At 36.9% G+C, this 16,433-nt stretch overlaps 2 pseudogenes; both read left to right on the top strand.

Annotated features, from left to right (window-relative positions):
- Positions 1 to 1,740: 1,740 nt before the first annotated feature.
- LOC114032146 lies at positions 1,741 to 2,812 on the top strand (annotated as a pseudogene).
- A 2,068-nt stretch (positions 2,813 to 4,880) lies between these two features.
- Positions 4,881 to 15,327, top strand: LOC114032145 (annotated as a pseudogene).
- The last annotated feature ends 1,106 nt before the right edge of the window (positions 15,328 to 16,433 follow it).

The following is a 16,433-nucleotide window of genomic DNA, read 5'->3' as shown; positions in this document are numbered from 1 at the left end:
CCACTGCCTTCAGTTAGGTCAGTTCCAAAGATTTATGGTGTTAGTCTCCCGATCTCCTCTCTTCTTCAAACATTTTAGCATTTACAAAATTCTTCAAACTGTAATTTGGACATTTATAGCAAATACTATTTTAAATAATATAATAATATATAATATGTTATATAAAATAATATTATAATATATAATAATATAATATAATAAATGAAATGTATTTAAATAATACATTTCAGTTACAAATTTATTCTCGAATTAGTTTACAAATTTCATAAAATTCATAAATTTCTACAAACTGGGAAAAAGTTTTCCTTTCTTTGCTGGTCTGTCTTTATTTCTGTAACCCCAGTTGATTAGTGCTGAAATGACAGAGAAAAAGTATCTTGCAATTTTTTTTTTCTTAGTGAAACCTAATGTCCCAATGAAAGTCTGAAGTGGGAGTAGGTCCCTGTTTACAAGGATGGAGAATTTAACATCAGACTACAGAAACTTGGGATAATTGTTTCAAATATGAAACTTCATTAATCTTTCCCAGTACTAAACTGTCTGGGTGCAGTTTTTTACATAGCAGTCTTTATGGCTGGCTGCATTTTCTCCTTAGAAATTTTCCAAGGTAACAGAATCTGCAAATACTAGATATGACACAAGACAAAGGTTTTCCTGATAAGCTCGTAGGGAAGGTAAAGAGGTAGAAAAAGAAGGGTACCCTACTGTTGAGGTATGAGCATTTGGCTTGGGAAATGTGTCACCCTGGACAACTGTTTATTTTGACTAGTACTCATATATTAAGCTTCCCTCATTAACCTAGGTCATCCTAAGTGAATGAGTGACTGATGTTAGCTGACCTGTTCATCAGGTCATTCAATCAACTATGAATAAGGGATTCCCTCTTGGCATTTCATGTGGTTCAAACTGTATCCATTGTGTTTGAGTCCTGGATTATAGTTCCATACTTACCAGGATATCAGGGCAGCTATTGCCAGTATAGTCACAGACACAATGATCACAGGAGGGTTAAAGGAAATACAGGAAAAGAAAAAAAGAAGAGACACAGAGATAGAGATATCTACCAGAGGACTGTTGGCCAAATTTAGAACCCTTGGTTGATCAATCCAAGAAGACTTCATTTGCCAATAAGTATGGCTAGGCTAGCTGTAACCCTACTCTGAGTAATTCCACAGGTCAAGGTGTCACACAGCCCCTTACATTATATAGAGTTCAAACAAAGGAACAAGGACTGTATTCCACCCAAACCCTTAGATTACTCACCTATTTCTTGCCATGTAGATTGATCCTGTCTAAGTTGATCCCACCTCTTGAGTTGACCATCAGAGATCCTACTTCTGAAACCATTTTTGATGAATGTTTCAAGTGTGAAATATTCAAAACATTATTTCAGAACTGAAATAATTTAGAAAGAAGTTTATTAAGTCATCTGGCAGAAGGGAAGCTGAAAAAAGGAGTGGCTCACTCCCCCTAAATGTCTGTAAGTTACACATTATCTTGAGTTCAAAAAAGATGAGCTCTATCCTCTCCCCCCCTCTACAGTGCCCCTTTCCAAGATGGTGGTGGCAGCTTTTTCCCAGCTCTTAGGACAGTGGTGAAGGGGGAATAAAAGAATGCTAGGAAGCAGGGGTTGGTGGTGCTGAAGGCAGGACCTGGGCACAGGTTCTAGATGATGCCTCACAGACCTAACCCTCCAGGGCCCCTCTGGACCCCCTATGTCCCTTCAAGTGACAACCCAAGTCTAGTCACACATTAAGATGTTTCTTCAGGACTCCCAGCTGGCTGTCATGATATACTTGTCCCTTGGTGGTTTCTATAGCCTTGGTTCCCTATTTGGTCAAACCTCAGGCCCCAACTTTGATTATTCATGATCCTGTGATGGTTATTCTAATCTCAGCTGCCTGCCTAGGGCCCCTCCTGCCCCAGTGGCTCCTGTGGCTCTGGATAGTTTGCTCTTCTGCCCTGAGCACTCCCCACTTCTAGTGGGTCGTGTCAATGTCCTCTAGCCCAGTGCCAACAGTGGCACAGACTTTGGAGAGGAACCCTCAAGTAGATCAGGGCCAGTACCATCCAGGGGACTGTGAGCCTTAATCTCTCATTGTTATCATTGTGCCACATTAAGCTCAGGAACCCCATCTTCATCTGATACTTTACCATCTGCATCCTTTTCTGCAATGCCAACAGCTTGCCTGTGGTATCTATATCATCCACCAGGCTGGATATAAAACATTTAACAGGGCAAAGTTGCTGAATGTGGGGGTATGGGAGGCCCTTTGTGATAAAGATCAGGACTGCCTATTTCTGAATGATGTGGACTTGCTGCCTGAAAATTGCAATCTTTATGTGTGTGACTTTGGGATGGGGGGCAGGCATGTCATTGTTGTCATGAATAAGTTTGGATATAGCCTCCCATATCCACAGTACTTTGGAGGGTGGGTCTCATCTCTTACTCCTGATCAGTGCCTGAAGATGAATGGTTTCCCTAATGAGTATTGGGGTTGGGGTGGACAGAATGATGATATTGCCACTAGAGATCATCTAGCTCATATGAAGATCTCTTGACCACCCGTCTCTGTGGGATGGTGAAATACCAAGGAGAAAAGGGAAATGAAGAAAATCCCCACAGGCTTGACCTGTTGAATCAGACATAATGTTCATGGACGGGATGGGATGAACTCATTGACCTAACAATTGCTGGCTCAGGAATTGGGTCCACTTTATACCAATATTACAGCAGACATTGAAGTTGATCCTTCATGGCCCCAAGCCTCCCTCAGGTCCCAAATGGTTCCTCTTAGGTCTTTCCTTGTGAAATGCTATGGCACCAGCCCTTGGCACAGCCTGGCCTTCTTTTTATGTTTCTCCCTAAAATATTCTACAGAGTGGGGCCACCAAAATTCATTAAGATATTTCAGCATTTATAAAAATATTCAAACCACAATTTGGAAATCCACAGTAGATAAACTACATTTCAGTCACAAATTTAGGTTCTAATTAATTAATGACTCCATAAATTTCTGCAGACTGGGCAAAAAAAGATTTCTTTCCTTCTTATGTCTCTTTTCTGCCTTCTCAACTTAGCTAGAGTCAGAAATGCAGAGAAAGATCTTATATTTTTGAAAACTTTAAAAGTTCCACAGAAAAGTTTTCATACTTTACATCTTTTTTCCTTTGGCTGATCAGGCCAAAGCAAAAAAGTCAGTTGGGTTTACCAAGACATATAGTACAGAAAATACTAACAACATACTTGACATTATACAAATAAAACACTTCTCATTTCAAATTACCAATAGTCTTTTGTTCTTTTTACTCCTAATTAAAATGCAGATCTCCCATAAATTCTTACAGTATACAAACTTGTCAGGATTGAAACTGCCATCATCTGGCTATTGCCAGTGTCCCTGAATCTTCACATAAAACGAGTCCATTTTCTGGTTTTGGCTATCAGTGAAAAATGAAAATAAAAGTTAGCAACCTTATATTGGTCTCCCTACAACTAAGGAGGCTGGGATTGTAGGCGAGTCAGCTCATTAGATGAGGCTGTCTCTAGGCACTTCTCCATACAAAAGAGTTTTGTTTCTAAAGTCATTGTGGGAAGAAGTAGGTGCCCCCCCTCCTCAGGGTCCAAGTCACTGGATCTTTTATCCCTAAGACACATAGAGAAACTCTAGTCCTGAAACACACAGGACTCTTCCAGAACTTTGTCTTCAAATACAGTTTTCTATTATTCTCTGAGTCTATGCCTTGACTCTAAAATATTTGGACCAGCAATCTGAAAAACAGGCTGAAAAATATAGGCAGTATGCCCTTCACACAACATGAGACCTGTAGGTGATGATCACTCCTCTCCAAATTTCTTTAAAAGGTTCCCAAAAGACTTTAGTCAAATGAGAATTATTTGGCCAATTGAACTGACTTACATTGTCCATGTTATTTTAGTATCCTGCCAACCATGCCAATTGTTTTGTGACAGTCCTATGGCCTGAGGGAGTCCCTCCTGGGAGGACAGAGGGATCATTTATTGACTCTTATTTTCTAGGACAGGGCTTACAGTGCCCAAATGCCCCACTGTAGGTGTGACTGTCAATAAGGCAAGTATTTAGGGGCATGGTTTCAAAAAACAACAACAGCAACAACAACAACAACATGGCAAGGCCAGTAGGGACATATACAAAGTGAAGTGAGAAGAACCAGGAGATCGTTGTGCAAAGTAAGCAATTTTGTAATGATAATCAACTCTGAAAGACTTGGCTACTTTGATCAGTATAATGATCCAAGATAATTCCAAAAGATTCATGATGAAAAAATGCTATCTACCTCCAGAGAGAGAACGTATGAATTCTACAAATTGAAGTTTTTAAACTTTCTTTGTGATACAGCTAATATAGAAATGTTTTGCATGATTTCATATGTACAATTGATATAATTTTGTTTTTCTTCTCAGTGGGTGGGGGAGGGGTGGAAGGTTGGGAGAGAATTCAGAACTCAAAATTTAAAAAGAAAAGAATGTTAAAAATAAATAAATATTTTTAAAATGAAAAAAAAATATTAGGGAAAGTACTTGTCCAGAGACCTGGTAAATTTTGCCCAAGGAAAAGGCTGTGGGCTAGCCAGAGATGTCAGGGGAAAAAAAATACCTTAATGAGTTCAAATGCCATGAATAATATGAAATAACAGTGGGGATCAGTTTAATGTTAAGTTTTATTGGCAGTTGACAAGGAAGAGGGGAAAAGGGGGAAGAGGAGAAGGGGAGAGAGAGAAAGGGACCCAAATATAACTCAGACATAGACATAGTAACAGAGTAAAAATCACATAAGGGCAGCTCTCTGTTGGAGATCATAGAGGACCAGGTCCATTCAACTGAGAAGTCTGGGAGTGGCATGTTCCTTGGGAGGGGAGATGTAATCCAGAGTGTCCTTTTGATAATGGGATACTTAAACCCTGATTTTGGTGGCTACCTGGAACTAGCTGATTTGCATGTCAAGTTTCAAGGCACACAGGGGACTTTTGATGTACCCAAGGTAAGGGGGGCAAGATAAATTGGAAGTTGGCAAGATACTATTTTTGGACACATAACCGTATTAATCTAAAAAATACTACTGTCAGTATTTTCCATCTTATAGCAATGGTTTCCATGCATAGATTCTATGAACTACAGCTTCCCTTAAGGGTAGACTGTCATGGTGGTCTCAGTACTACCAGGCTTTATCTTACAGTGGTTCCTTAAGTCCCAGTTCAAGCCTCACTTGGTCATCATTTGGGTTTTGATGGCTCAGAGTGAGTGTAAATAGCAATTGTTTCTGTTTTGGCCAGAAACCCTGAGGGTGTTCCCCTCCCAGATTGATTTTTTTTTTTGACTAGGTAAAAGTCAAAAAGTAAAAATTTCTTACCTAACCTTAATCACAAAAGGGGTATTGCCTCAGATAAACTGAGACCTGAGAAAGACCTTAGTTTAAAAAGGGCAAGATCTCCCACTGCATCTGGGGTCACCTCTAGTTGTCCTATATCTTGCCACTGGACCCAGATGGCTCCAAGGAGAGAGTGAGGTTGGTGACTTTGCACAGCCCTGCCTCACTTAAATCCAATTCACTTTCAAGTCAAGACATCACCTTCCTGATGTCTTTGGTCCTCTTCAAGAACAAAGGATGAACAACAACAATAGCTAAATCTAGTTCTTTTTCTGAGATTGGGTTATTTAAGACCTTTATTCAGTTTTCTAATAGTTTGGATAATTTATATTTTTGAAGGTGTTTTCAATTTTGTTAGCATATAGCCATGCATAATATATTCTAATTATTCTTTTTATTTCTTTTAGTTTTGCTATGATTTCTTGCTCATTTGCTACTTTGCTAATTTGATTTTCTGCTATTTTATTTTTAAAGAGATTAGCTAAGGATTTATCATTGTTTCTTTTTGTCTTTTATTTTTATTTTCATTTCCAAGTTCTCTTCCTTCCTCTATCCCCTCCTCTACCCAGTGAGAAAGCAAGAAATATGATGCCCATCATACATATGAAGTCATGCAAAACATATTTCTGCATTCGTCATGTTCCCCATCCTCAACCCCAAAAGCAAGGAAAAAATATGCTTCAATCTGTTCTCTGAGACCATCTCCATCTGGAAATGGTTAGCATTTTACATCATGAGTGCTTTGGAGTTGTGGTGGATCATTGTATTGATCAGAGTTATTAAGTCTTTTACGGTTAATTATCTTTGCAGTATTGCTTTTACTGTGCAGATTGTTCTCTTGGTTCTTCTCATTTCACTTTGAATCAGTTCATTTAAGTCTTCCCAGGTTTTTCCAAAACCATGCCCTTCATTGTTTATTACAGAATAATAGTATTCCATCATGTTCATATACCATAACTTATTCAGCCATTCGGCAATTGATGGACATCCCTTCAATTTCCAACTCTGCCACCACAAAAAGAGCTGCTAAAAGATTTTTGTACATATAAGACCTTTTCTTTTTTCTTTGATCTCTTTGGGATACAGACATAGAGTTATTTTCATTTATAGTTCTCTAATTATTAGTGATTCAGAGCATTTTTTCATGTGACCATTGAAAACTTTGAATTGTTACACTGAAAACTGCCTGTTTGTATCCTTTGGCAATTTATCAATTGGTGAATGGCTCTTGTTTTTATAAATTTGGATTATTTCCTTATGTATTTGAGAAATGAGACCTTTATCAGAGAAACTTGCTACAATTTCCCCTTCACCTCCAGGTTCCTGCTTTTCTTCTAGTTATGGCTGCATTGGTCTTGTTTGTGCGAAGGCTTTTTAATTTTATGTAATAAAAATTATCCGTTCTGTCTTCCATGGATCTTTCTATCTCTTGTTTGGTCAGGAACTCTTCACTTATCTATAGATCTGACAAGTAATTTCTTCCATGCTTCATTAATTTGGTTTTGATGCCCTCCTTTATGTCTAAATCATGTACCCATTTTGAGCTTATCTTAGTGTACAGTGAGATATTTGTCTGTTCCCAGTTTCTGTCAGATTTTTTGTTTTACAATTTTCCCAACAGTTTTTGTTGAATAGTGATTTCTTGTACCAATAGCAGAGATCTTTGGGTTTCTCAAAAACACTAGGTAACTCTACTCATTTGCTTCTATATATTGTGTACCTAATCTGTTCCACTGATCACCCTTTGTATTTCTTACCCAGTCCCAAATTGTTTTGATGATAAAAGCTTTGTAGTATAGTTTGAGATATAGTATTGCTAAGCCCTCCCCTTCCTTTCCATTTTTTTCATTGATTTCCTTGATAATCTTGACCTTTTGTTCCTGAGAGATATAATGAAAATGTTTCTTTCCATAAAATTGAAACAACTACTAGAAAAGTAACTAAGTAAAACCAGCGTTATCTTGTTTTGCTGGTAGAAGTCAGTAAGTAGGACGAAGGTTAAGCTTTACTTACAATGCACATGCTTAATAGGCTGATATACTAACTTCTCCACCTCCAGGAGGTGTTAAGATACCATTTTCTGAACATGTGATGTATGTAGAAGGAGGGAGGATGTGTCAAGGAGTAGATGTGTAATAGGCATGCCGGAAAGTGGTACACTCAGGAGCACTTTGCCAATGAGGAAACAGAGGAGGGACTCTGTGGCCAGGATTAGAAATAAATAGTGAACTCTTGCTTTGGGGTGGGTGGGGGTGGGTGTGTGTGTGTGTGTGTTAGGATACCTGCCTTTGCAACTGCATGATAAACTGCGCTTTTAACTTCATCTTTTCCTGAGTCCGAATGAGTTATTTCTCACATTCCTCAAGATGAACTTTGTTACTATTTTTAATAGCTCTATAAAGTAATTCTTTGGTAGGTTAATTAGAATGGCACTAAATAAGTAAAATAATTTAGGTAGTATTCTCTTTTTTATTATATTGGCTTGGCCTGCCTATGAGCAATTAATATTTCTCTAATTACTTAGATCTGGCTTCCTTTGTATGAAGAGTGTTTTATAGTTGTGTTCAATGTGGTTCCTGTCTATATCTTGACAAGTAGATTTCCAAGTATTTTATACTGTCTGAAGTTTTTTTTTTTTTTTTTTTAGGAAATTGGGGTTAAGTGACTTACCCAGGGTCACACAGCTAGTAAGTGTCAAGTCTTTGATCTGAGGCCGGATTTGAACTCACGTCCTCCTGACTTCAGGGCCGGTGCTCTATCCACTGCGCCACCTAGCTGCCCCCTGAAGTTATTTTAAATGGAATTTTCTATCTCTTCCTGTTGGATTTTGTTGGGAATATATAGAAATCTTGATGATTTATGTGGGTTTGTTTTATATCTTGCAACTTTGCTAAAGTTGTTTCAATTAGTTTTTCAGTTGATTCTCTAGAGTTCTTAGCATCATCGTATCATCTGGAAAAAAGTAATAGTTTTGTTTCCTCGTTGCCTAATCTTATTCTTTCCATTTCTTTTCCTAGTCTTACTGATATAGTTAATATTTCTACTCTAATATTGAATAATAGTGGTAATAATAGATATCTTTGCTTCACTAATGATCTAATTAGAAAGGCTTTTAGTTTATCCCTATTACAGATATAATGCTTTCTCTTGGTTTTAAATAGATTCTACTTATCATTTTAAGAAAACTTCAGTTTATTCTTATGCTTTCTAGTGTTTTTTTAATAGGACTGGGTATTGTATTTTGTCAAAAAGCTTTTTCTGCACCTATTGAGATAATCAAATGATTTTTGCTGTTTTTGATTTTGATATGGTCAATTATGTTTATAGTTTTCCTAATGTTAAACCATCCTTGCATTCCTGGTATAAATCCCACCTGGTCATAGTGTTTGATCTTTGTGATATATTGCTGTAGTCTCCTTGCAAGTATTTTATTTAAAATTTTTGTGTCAGTATTCATTAGGGAAATTGGTCTATAGTTTTCTTTTTCTCTTTTTGCTTTCCCTGGTTTAAGTATCAAAACCATATATGTATCATAGAAGAAATTTTGTAGGACTCCTTTGCCTATTTTTTTTTCAAGTAGTTTATGTAGTATTGTAATTAATTGTTTGTTAAATGTTTGGTAGAATTCACTTGTAAATCCATCTAGTCCTGGAAATAGAATTAAGAAATAGAATAAATAACCCATAGAGAAAAATAATTGAAAAAAACATAAATGAGTATTCTATTTCCTCCGTTGTTAAACTGAGCAATTTATATTTTTACAAATGTTTATCCATAATGATGGGGTGCTTGGGTGCTTGTGTTTGGGTGCTTGTGCTTGTATTTGGATCCCAATTTCTCTCTAGTCTCAGAAACACTGTCTCTGACAATTTCTCCCCAGCCCAAGGACACTGTGCCCAGAAATTACTCATGAGTGGGCCCCAGCAAGACCCTTATCTCTCTCCCTGGTGTAGCTACACAAAGCTGGGTGAGAGAATGCTAGGCTGCTTAGGCCCCAACCCTAAGATCATGTCTCTGGAATCCTCCCAATTCCTTAGTAAGCTCCTGTCTTGTGAGAAAACTTTCCCTTGTTGCAGAGTATTCTCTAATCAGGACAGAGGGAGAGGGTGTCTTGTCTGACCCAAGGAGTTTTGTCCTTGGCTAGCCCAGGGACTCTTCCTCCTGCCAGATTCCCAAGATCCATGCCTCTGACATCTCCCTCCCTGTCTGGTATACTCCCTACACTTTCCCATCCATATCTCCCAAAGACACCTGGACCTTTAGATTACTTCATCAGTGTCCCTGGCATTCCTTTCCCATGCCCTTTTCCATATAAACCCTAGCTCCATCCTCAGTCTCTCGCATGTTCCTTAAGAATCCTTGCCCCCTGAAAAGTGTAACAATAAACTTTTTGCCAACTTGACTTAAAGAATGCTTGAGTCTATGAATTCATTCCAGACGACCCCGTCCTGTACTCTAGTCTTCGAGGAGTCTCAACCTCTCAGACCGCAACAATTTCACTTAGATTGTCAGTTTTATTGGCATATAATTGAGCAAAAATAGCTCCTAGTAATTGCTTTAATTTCATTTTTATTGGTTGTACATTCATCCTTTTCAATCTTGAGGCTGGTAGTTTGGTTTTCTTCTTTCTTTTTATAAATCCAGTTAGCCAATGGTTTATCTATCATATTGTTTTTTTTTAATTATAAAATCAGTTCCTACTTTTATTTATTGGTTCAGTGTTTTTTTTCTACTTATAATTTTATTAATCTCTCCATTTATTTTCAGGATTTCTAATTTGGTGTTCAATTGAGGATTTTAATTTGTTCTTTTTCTAGTTTTAAAAATTTTTTTAGTTGCAGGCCCAGCTTATTGATTGGCTTTCTTTCTTTTATTGATAAAAGTGTTCAGAGCTATACATTTCCCCTAAGTACTGCTTTGCCTGAATCCCACAAATTTTGGTATGTTATCTTACTGTTGTCATTGTTTTTAAAAAAATTATTGATTATATTTATGATTTGTTCTTTGACCCACTCATTTTTTAGGATTAGGTTATTTAGTTTCCAATTAATTATTAAACTCTGCTTCAAAGGCCCTTTTTGAAATGTAATTTTCATTGCATTATGGTCATAAAAAGATGCATTTAATATTTCTACTTTTCTGCATTTTTTGTGAAGTTTTCATGTCCTAATACATGATCTGTTTTTGTGAATGTCCCATGATCATCTGAGAAATAGGTATGTTCCTTTCAGTTCCCATGAAATATTCTCCAGAAGTCTATCATATTCAACTTTTCTAAAATTTTATTCATCTTCTTAATTTTTCTCTTATTTATTTTATGGTTAGATTTATTTATGTCTGAGAGGGATAAATTGTGGCCCTCTACTATTACTGTCTAGTTTTTCCTGTAAGCCATTTAACTTTTCCTTCAGATGAAGGCAGTACATGAAATTTTTTTCTCAGCAAATTTTTTTTCTCAATTTTCATCCAACTAAGGTAATACACTTTTTACCTTTCCTCATTGGCTGTGTTTCAAGACCTGAATTTTAAATCAGAGCATCAACATGGCACTGAGAGAAATTATATTGAAATGTGTTGCATATCATACCCTAAATATATTTTGATATTGATTTTTGAATTTATCACTCTCCCAAAATTGGACCTCAGAGCACAGAAACAAAACTTGTTCTTAGCAATGATTTTGTGTATTCTCAGGACCATCCTACCTCTGATAACCAATGTTGTAAGAGTCTCAGCAGCTGTGACACTATGTGATTTTTATGGTCAAAGCTAGTCCTGAAATTGCAGGTTCTAATGGCTTTGCAAGCTCTGATATTTCTTGTCCTAAGTGCCCTCCCAGTTCTAATATTCCCTTTTCTATGAGTTCTCCTAGGCTTGACATATGTTCAGATCTTACAGAATCAGACAATTTCAGTTCTCTGACTCGGATCAGTTCCTTCCAGGTTTGATAATCTAGGTAAGAAGGTCCCACCCAGCTCATGCCCCATGAATTCTAAGTTCCCTTCAATCTCAGACATACTCTATGTTGGTCATACCTCCTCAAGTCTCATATTATGGATACTATATAAACTCCTAGTTCCGATATTCAGAGCTTGGACTATTGTCCAAGCAGGAAATTCTCCATTTTAATATATGCTCTTTAAAGGTACCTCTAAGTCAGAGCTTCTATTTTCTAAAAACCTTCTCAGCCTAGTTATTTCATATTCAAAAACCTTCCTGTCCTGATATGCTAGTTTTTTTTTCCTTTTCACTTAATTAAATAGTTTTTAGCATATTAAATGGTATGTATTTATTAGCAGTACAGTTATTTAAAATCACAAATTGTTTCTCTTCTGAATCCTTTCTACTTACCTTAATTTTTAAAATAAATATAGGCCATTCTTTAATAATAATAGAAATATATAGCACATCCTTATCCCTTGACACTGCATAAAATTACTTTTTGTCAGTTCTTTCTTTTACTTTTTTCCTTTAAATTCAGATTAGATTTGGTATAGTTGAACTTCCTCTTTGGCCTTCTGATTCTGGACATAAGTTTTAATTCAAAAGATCACCACTGTGCTAATGCAAATTATTCTATAATATAGCATAACATAATATGATATAATATAATATAACATGATAATATAACATACCCCAAATAAACTTTTTTATTGTTGTTCAACTTTACAACTATTCCATATAACTTGCAACTCTGAGCACAGAAACGAAGTGTGTTCCCTAAAATTATATTGTATGCTCTCAGGACTATCTGAGGTCGGATAGTTTATATTCTAAGAACCCTCCTGGCTCTGACACTGTGTGTTCTATGGCCCAAACTAGCCCTGAGATGGCAGGTTCTAGGAGCTTTCCTGGCTCTTCTAGTCCTTGCTCTATGTTCTCTCCTGGCTCTAACATTCTCTTCTGTATGACTACTCCAAGGCCTGCATCCTGTGTGCTCAGATCCCACACAATCAGACAATTTCTGCTCCCTGGCTCTGACGATCTCTTACTTTCTGTTATCTAAATTCTCTCACAAGTTTGATATTCCAAGTTGGATGTCCCCAATCTAGCTCAGGCCCCATTGATTCTAAACTGACTCTAAGCTCAGACATTCTATGTTGGGCATACCTTCCCAAATCTCATATTCTGGCTTCTTTATCAACTCCCAGTTTTGTTGTTCTGAGGCTGGGCTACTCTCCCAGTACTGACATTTACCATTGTACTGATATAAATTTACTGAAATACATATTGCATCTTCTATACTAAGTATACTTAAAAAGTTTACTTGTTCCTCACTTCACATTTGAATTCTGAGCAAAGAAATTAAACTCCTTTCCACCTGAGGTATGTGTTTTCAGGGCCATTCAAACTTTGATAATCTCTGTTCTAAGATTCTTCCCAGCTCCTACACTCTGAAATTTTAAGGCCACTCCTAGCCTGGAACTTGGATGTTCTGAGGACTTTCCTGGCTCTGAAATCACTTGTTCTACCTGCCTTGCCTGGAGAGACAGTCTGTGTACTCATATCCCATGGAATCAGACTCTGACTATTTTCTCACTTTCTATGTTCTAAGGTCCCCCCCCTTGACATTCCAGGAACCAAAGCTCCATCTAGATCAGGAACTCTTGATTCTAAATCACCTCCAGGCACAGACATTTTAGATTCTCTGTGCCTCCTAGGGTTCTGACTTCTCTGTCCACTTCCAGTTTTGTGATTCTGACCTGGACTGTTGTCCAGGACATGAAATTCTCCATTCGACGCTCTGTCCTCTAATATATTCCCTTGAAAGCTACCTCTTAATGAGACACTCTATTTTCTAAAGACCCCCACTGCCTAATATTTTGTGGTTAAAGTGCCCACCTTCCTCTGATATTCTAGGGTAGTTTTTTTTCCTTGTTCAGTTATTTAATCAATTTTAGTATATTAAATGACATATATGTATTTGCAATTCAGTTGCTTGAGAGCACAAATTAATTTCTTTTGAATTTTGTGTACTTTATTTTTTAAATAAATATTGACCAGCAATAATATTGAAATATACAGAAGCTTTAACCCATCAAGAAACTGCAATCAATTACTGTGTTTTCTGTTATTTTTCCTTTTCCTTTTTAAAAATAGGACCAGATTAGGTACTGTATGTTCATCTTTTAACTTTGTGTGATTCAGGACATGAAAGTTCATTCAGAGGATCACCACAAATTATACTGACATATATATGGCATCCCATACCCTAAATATATTTTGTCATTGTTATATAAGTTTACCTGTTGTTCCTCCAGGTTTGTTATTCTGAGTACAGAAACAAAACTCCTTCCCAGCAATCATAATTGGGTTTTCTTAGGACCATCTGAGCTTTGATAATCTATGTGCTAAGAGCTCAGCTCTGGTCAAAATTAGTCCTGAAATCGCATGTTCTCAGGGCTTTCCTAGCTCTGATATTTCTTTTTATAAGTGCCTTCCCAGCTCTGATGATCTCTTCTCTATGGCTTCTCCCAGGTCTGACATTCTGTGTGCTCAGATCCCATGGAATCAGATAATTCTAGTTCTTTGACTCTCACCATCTCTCACTTTTAGTGTTCTAATGTTCCTCCCATGTTTGGTAATCTAGATTAAAGGGCCGTATCCAAGTCAGGTCACATTGATTCTAAATTGCTTCCAAGCTCAGACATTCTGTTCTGGATGGACCCTGTCAAGTGCCATATTCTAGATTCTGCATAAATTCACACTTTCTGTAACCATCATCATCATCATCATCATCATCAATAATAATAGCTAATGATTATATAGAGTCTACTATGTACCAGGCACTGTGCCAACCCTAACTTTAAGCTCTTCAAGGGTGGCACAAGTCACCTGGCATAACTCCTCAGCTCTGCTGGTGCAGCAACCCATCCATGAGGCTGTGAGCCAAGCTAACAGTAAAAAGAAGAAGCATAATGAAGATGAGATTGCAGTCCACACTCAAAGAACCTGTGCTGATGTTGAACAAGCACCTGCAAAGAGAATTCTAGGGAAGAAAGAACTCTCTGATGCAGAGGAAATGTTGGCTTTGGGATGCCCTGATCATGAAGAGGAAGAGGAAGAAAAAAATTCAGAAAAGGAAAATTTATCAAGGCTGTAAGGGAAGCAAAACAGCAAATGGTAAAATTCTTGATAATTCAGATTATTCATTTGAGGTAAATAAAAGAAAGAAGATTCAAGTCAGCAAGGCAGAGGAAAGAGGAAACAATAAGAGAATGGTATTAGTGGGAAATTTACCTGTTTTCCTGTAAAAAAAAAAAAAAGAGCTGAAGTCATTTTTTAAAGAGTCAGGAGTAATAGAATGCATATGATTCTGTTCTTTGATTGCAGCCAAGAGCACTTTATCCAAAAAGATTGCTGCATTAAAACATGAAGTTTAACCTGAAGAGAAAAGTATTACTGGTTATGTTGCTGCTGAAAAGGCACTGAAATGGTTTGCAGAGTGCTGAGAGATTGCACATCAGCGCTGAACTTCGAGCTGACGCTCCTTTGAGGGCGAAGAGATCAGCATTTGTGGGGAACAACCTTCCTTCCAAAACTGAAGAGGCCACTACTGCTGAGCACCTCTCTGTGGAAGCATTGGAACAGTAAAAATTGTGAGAAACAAAGTCACTGGAGTTGACCAAGGGTGTGACTGTGTCTTCAATGCTGTACAACCTGCTTTGGGATTAAACAACTCTGAATTAACGGAAGAAAGCAAATCAAGCATTATGGTAATAACGTCAAGGTTCAAGCACCACATTTTCCATGCAAAGTTTTGGAGAATTCCACTAAATTTAAGTACAAACTTAATTTCTCTACTAAAAATATAGGACAGCATTCTGAAAATATATTTCCTATAGAAAAAGCTAATCTCTCGAAAAAGAAATGGCAAAAAAGTGGAAAAAGTAAAAAGCAAATGGAAAAACACAAATAGAGACTCAATCTGAGACTTTTTTTACTTGTTGGATAACTTACTGATAAAGCTGTGTTCCATTAAATAAAAACAAAAATAAACAAGTATTTTTTTCATTTGATACTCACAACAACCCTGGGAGATAGATGTTATCATTATCCCCACTTTACAAATAAGGAAACTGAGGCAAATGAGGGTTAGGTAACAGGCCCAGAGTTACATAGCTTTTAAGGTTCTGAGGCCAGATTGGAACACAGATCTTCCTGACTCCAGGCCCAGTACTGTATCTGAGTCCTGCAAATCTCCTTTCTAAGCTCTATCCATCCTCCAGTATATTCTCTTGAAAGGCACTTCTAATTCAGATATTATATTTTCTAAAGACCCTGACAACCTTGTCATTTTATGGTCAATGCCCCCTCCCTCCTCTGATATCTTGACTTGTTTTCCCCTTTTTACTTATTTAGTTGGTTTTAGTAAGGACATCTCTATATTAGTAATACAATTAAAGGACATCTCTATATTAGCAATATAATTATTTAAGATTACAAATTACTTTTCTTATGAATCCTATCCTGTGTACTTACCTTATTTTTTCCAATAAATACATAACATTCATCAATAACAATAGTAATATGTACAGCAGTCTTAAACCTTGAAAAAAAACACATGCTTTTACTTTTTTGTCAGTTTTTTCTTTTCATTATTTTCCTTTTCATTTAGATTAGGGTACTGCATATTAAATTTTCTACTTTGGCTGTGTGATTCAGGACTTGAGTTTTAATTCAGAAAATGACCATTGTGCTTATAAATATTATATTGACACATATGTTGCATTTTGTGGAATAAATATACTTTTTCTAATATTCTTAAAATATAACTTACCTTCACAATAATTTGTTCCCCTGAGCACGTGCAAAAGACTCCTCAGTATTGATACTGTGTGTTCTCAGGACCATCTGAACTCTGATAATCCATATTCTAAAAACTCTTGAGCTTTGACATCATGTGATTCTATGGTGAAAAATAGTCCTGCAATACTGTGTTCTAAGGATTTTGTTGTCTCTAATATCACTTATTCTACCTTCCCTGCTGACTCTGATATTCTCTTCTCTACGACTCCTCCCAGG

The sequence above is a fragment of the Vombatus ursinus genome, unplaced genomic scaffold (genome assembly GCF_900497805.2).
Source record: "Vombatus ursinus unplaced genomic scaffold, bare-nosed wombat genome assembly UNPS02015401.1, whole genome shotgun sequence".
In the NCBI taxonomy this organism is placed as follows: domain Eukaryota; kingdom Metazoa; phylum Chordata; class Mammalia; order Diprotodontia; family Vombatidae; genus Vombatus; species Vombatus ursinus.
The sequence above is the reverse complement of the archived record's forward strand: the minus strand, read 5'-3'. Positions and strand labels throughout refer to the sequence as shown.